This window comes from Rhea americana, unplaced genomic scaffold, assembly GCF_003343005.1.
Source record: "Rhea americana isolate MKP2758 unplaced genomic scaffold, rheAme1 scaffold_163, whole genome shotgun sequence".
NCBI classification, from domain to species: Eukaryota; Metazoa; Chordata; class Aves; order Rheiformes; family Rheidae; genus Rhea; species Rhea americana.
In genome coordinates, this window is record NW_028185739.1 from 1,780,582 (window position 1) to 1,785,251 (window position 4,670).

Consider the following 4,670-nt stretch of genomic DNA (forward strand, 5'->3'; position numbering starts at 1 on the left):
GGCCCCGGCCCCGCTCCGCCCCGAGCCGGCGGCCGCAGCCCGGGGGAGGCAATCGGGAACAGGGTGGATGCAGCCAGCGTTTTGCATTTCTTGCCCTCGAGACCTTTCTTTCAAACACAACTTACTGCAGTAATTGTGGGAAAATGTAATCGCCGTCCCGCTGGGGCCTGCGGCTCGGGGCTGCGCGGAGCAGCCGGGCAGCGGCTCCAGGCAGCTGGGCATCTCCCGCAGGTGCAGGCTGCTCGCTACAGGTGAAAGCCATCATCTCACTGTCGAAGCAGGGCGCCACTTGGTTTTGGTTTTATTCCCAGTTACCGGCTTTAATCACCGAGCACCTGGCGGCAGCTCCCGGCCGGGGCGCTCCAAGTGCCCCCTGGTGGCAGGTCGCGCTGGAGGGACAGGGAGAAGGACGGAAAGCCACGTCTTTCTGCGCTCCCCTTCCAGGCGAAGCAAAGCGCAGAGGCCAATGCATGTGTCAGAAAGAACAACGTTTCCCCTTGCCTGCAAGGGCGGTTTGGGGGGGGAACCGCAGGGGAGAAGACATGGGCGAYACTGGGTTTGCAGCTTGGCCCGTGCACGGGGATGTGCGCGGAGCAGTTCCCTTGCAGCGGCCACTGCGCCCTCCAGGAACGGTTACGCACCCACTGGTGCAGCCCCGTCTCCTCCGGTTTCCTTTCAAAGGAATTTCCCTCTCTTGGGAAGGCTGTAAACAAGAACCTGCCCCTTCCCTCCTGGGAAAAAGCACACGTTGAGCTCTGTTTCTCCCATCTCTCCCCACCCTCATCATGTTTCTGTCCTCCAGGAAAGGCTTTGCGTTTCAGACCCACCTACATAACTGTCAGCGGGGCACGGGCGTACCAGCCGCTACGCCACAGCCGATAGCCCAGACCCACCCCCATGCAAAGGGTCCCCTGATGTCGCTGGAAGCCCTAGAGCAGGATATTTCGACATCCTGAAAAGATGCRCAGGACACAACTGTTCAACTCAGGAGAGGGGACAGAAGACACTCAGTGGATGGCAGCATTCATTCCCTAGCAAGCATTCCTCTTTCACTATTCTGTCCCTAATACATTTACTGTGTCACACATTCACAGTGAACAGCACTAAATCTATTACAAATACCATCCTTGGTTAAATGCGCATCCCACTAATGCAATTTCTCCTTTTGCAGAAAGCCACACAAGGTAGATCAGTGTCTCAACAACCATTTCTCTCCTCTTTGCAGGACCATCTGCATCCTGCCTTCTGTTTATTATTTATTGATGGTCAATTATGTTCCTGTACAGAGAGTCTGTCTCCAGCTAATTACAGGGTTGCTTGGCTAGCGGAGCAGCCCCAAGACTYGCAGAGCAGCTCACACTCAGTGCCGAGGAGTGGAGCAATGTGGGAAGCAAAACCAAACAGGTGGTGATTCACCCGGGTTTGTTCAGGCGATGTTCAGCGCTTCTTGTCTAGTGAGCAGTCTGTGTGCTCAAAACACTGTTTAAAAAAAACACGGGAGAAATCTTTCTGTAAGTATTTGTTTTCCTGTGACTGGGGATAGACCAGCGAAAATCAAACTCTGGACCCATAACAGATGAAAGAACCCGCCTYTAATTAAATCAAATACACGTGATAACAAATATATGCAGTAACAAGTTAAGCAAATTTAGGCGGGTGTGCGTACACACAAGCGTGCGGTGCCGCGWGCACCTTTGCACACGTGCACCCACACCGAGTATCGCTGCTCAGACGCACGGACGGAGCAGCCCGGATGCAAACGTTAGCTCACACCTGGCGGTCCCCGTTGCTTCCCGCGCCCGTGCCGCTGACGGCGGCTGCCCGCGATGGAAAGGGCCCTCGGGCGGAGCGGCTGCAGCCACGTGCAGCCCTGCAGCCCGGCGGGAGCCGCGGGACGGGAGCRAGGTGCCCCGACACGGCTGCTGCCGCCTCTGTCGTCCTTCTGCACCGCTGTCGGTCACGGCGTCTAGCAGAGCACCCTAAACACGCTCCGAAGCAAACCCGGGGCTGGACAACCGCCCCCAGCCTTCCCGCGCCTCCAGCTCCCCCCGGGCTCCCCAGGTCCTGCCCCGCTCGGCTTCACCCACCTCCTCGGGGCGCCCGCCAGGCGCCCGCGCGCAGCCGCAGACAACGGCGGTATTTTCTCTGTATCCGCCGTTCCAAGGAGAGTAAAAAGAATTCTGCTTTTCACTGATTTCTAAAGCAAGAAAATCTCCTCCCCCCCCCTTCCACGTTTCCATTTAGGCCAAGTCGCTGAGCTCAGGAATACACGGCGGAGGCCTCGCTCCGCAGCGGACGCGGTCGGAGCGGCGGCAGGAGGAGCGCAGAGCAGCGCGCGCCATCCACAGGCACCGCGGAGCCGGCCGCGCTCGCTCCCGAAGKCTCCCGCGGCTCCCGGCAGCCTTTCGTTACCAGCCTCGCAGCTATCCGTGCAATACTCAGCAGAGCTAGTAATTATTCAGCACTAATCACTACAATAGAAGAATCATAGGCAGTTATTTAGAAATGATTGTTTCCACTCAGTTATCACCTGTGACAGTGAAAGGAAGTATCAAATAGTCAAGCCCACATGTATACGGGAAGCTGAGTGAAAGATCAATGGGAATTTAACCAGCATTTTATGCTATTCTTCCTCTTTAGAAGTACCTTGTCAAGTAATTTTTTTTCTCTCTCTACTGCTCATAATATCGTCTTGGAAAATTGAAAGGATTTTTCTTTTCCTAACCCACTTTATCCTTCCCCCTTCTAACACTGTCTCACACACGTGAGCTTTGGCGCCTGCTTCTGTATCTGCAGATTTGAACGGAGCTGGAATTAGCACAGACGAGTTTTTTTCTTTTTAACACAAACTATGTATTCATTAAGTCCAAGACAGGAGAACAGAAAGTCTCCAAATCCTGAGTTACAGGATGTCTTGTTTCTGTCAAAAACACAGTTGCCAACAACTCATGTGCTGAGGTTGTGCATCAGAAATTCAAGGTGCAGCTAATACGCCGTTTCAGTCAGCTTCGACAGCGCGGAACCGTCTCATCTGCAAAAAGGGATCGCACAGAAAAGGCCACAAAACGAATCCCGCGAAACACTAGCAGTGTTTTTATTTATCCACTTAGCTATTTTAAAGGAATAAAACATAAAGCTGAGACCATTGGTCATATTGGTCTGTCCCCAGGAGTCCAGAGAGCAGCTGAATCCGCCCGGCCTCGCACGGCCCTCGGCAGATCGCTGCAGTCTGCTCCAGCGACACCCGGGGTCTTTGTCACGCCGCGCTTTGAGGGAATTCAGAGGAGCTTCTGTTTTGCCTGACTCCCGAAGACATTCTGCATGCCAATTATACCAATTACATCTTTCGCATCCCTGGCCCCCTTGATGGCTCAGTAATGCGATCGCTTAGGGTCTACACGACRCGCAGAACCCCATCTTTTTCTTCATAAATATTCTGTTGCATCCTTGTATTTCACATTGCTGGACCTGTACGCGTCCCTTCCAGTGCAGTGGCAGAGGCACAGCGGGGTTTTCTACCCCACTCACACACTAAGCCAAACAGTCCAAAGAAAGGGCGCCCGACCGGGTTAGTAATTCGTGGTGACAAGCTGGTCCACCCACGAAAAAGAACTATTTTCAAAAGCATCACCAAAGTGATTTATGAGGCCATTTACCCCACGTGGTGCCGTACAGACRCACGAGCTCCGAGGGCCAGGAGCCTCCCGGGAAGCAGGAGAGCAGCTTGCCCATCTTGGAGACAGAGCTGTGTCCGTGCAGCCTCGGGCCGGTGCTCGCCAGGGCCTCGCTGCATGGCCAGGCTCTCCGTAGCACAGACGGACCTCTAGCCCCTTTCCTTCATCGGGGCTAAACAAACCCCAGCATCCAACTTGCAGGCAACAACAGTTTTCAGTCAGTCCAGAAATGGGATGGCTTTGCACTACAACTCAAAATTTAATTAGGCTCTTCAAACATGACCAGTAATTTCAGGGATCTCTGTATCTGGATATAATTGGGAGGTGTTTCCCAGAAATTGAGTGCTCGCTCAGTCCTGTCGAGGCACGGCAAAGCAAGCCTCAACCAGGAGCCACCACACATCTCGAAGCACTTGTGATCRCTGCCCAGCCTAGCTGTTCTCTCCAGGATCAACCCTCCTCTTCAGGTACTGTGATGGCTTTTGGCCTCAAAGCAGCCCCACAAGCTGCTGAGACGACCCTGAAAGCACAGAGAGGTCCTGCTCAGGCTGTGGGTGCTGAGGGGCCCTTTGAAGAGGTTGGCTGGGCAGTGTGCTGAGCAGGGCTGGCTGCCGACACCCAACAGGCTGTGTCTGATCGCAGCGAGCTCTTCCAAGCCATTGAGCCAATTATCGACCACCTTGCTAAGGAGCCTCCGCGCAGCCCATAACATGAAACAGGAGCCCGGCGTTTCTCCAGCCTGTCATGTTGAGAATTTACAGCTTAATGATTTCCTAAGGGCCAAATCCTGTTCTGACATGAGTGTGCCTGCTTTGCTATCAATCAAAGCCAAGTTCTTGAGCAAGGCAAGAACATTTTTTGGTCATGGATTTCCTTCGTCRTGAACTCCATGTTAACACTAATACACATCTGGAGAAACGCAGTGCTGCACCTGCACATCAGGACTGGTGTGGCAGCACTAGCGTGGGAAGTGTGTTTCAAATGGCCCCTCTTCTT

The 4,670-nt window shown here is 53.9% G+C and overlaps 1 protein-coding gene across 1 annotated transcript in view; it reads right to left on the reverse strand.

Moving 5' to 3' along the window:
* PLXNA2 (plexin A2) overlaps nucleotides 1-147 on the reverse strand; it is a 165,909-nt gene extending 165,762 nt beyond the window's left edge. Inside the window, exon 1 of the mRNA XM_085300421.1 lies at nucleotides 126-147. The gene's annotated coding sequence lies outside the window, so the exon portion shown is untranslated. The remainder of the gene's footprint in view (nucleotides 1-125) is intronic.
* Between the last annotated feature and the right edge of the window lie 4,523 nt (nucleotides 148-4,670).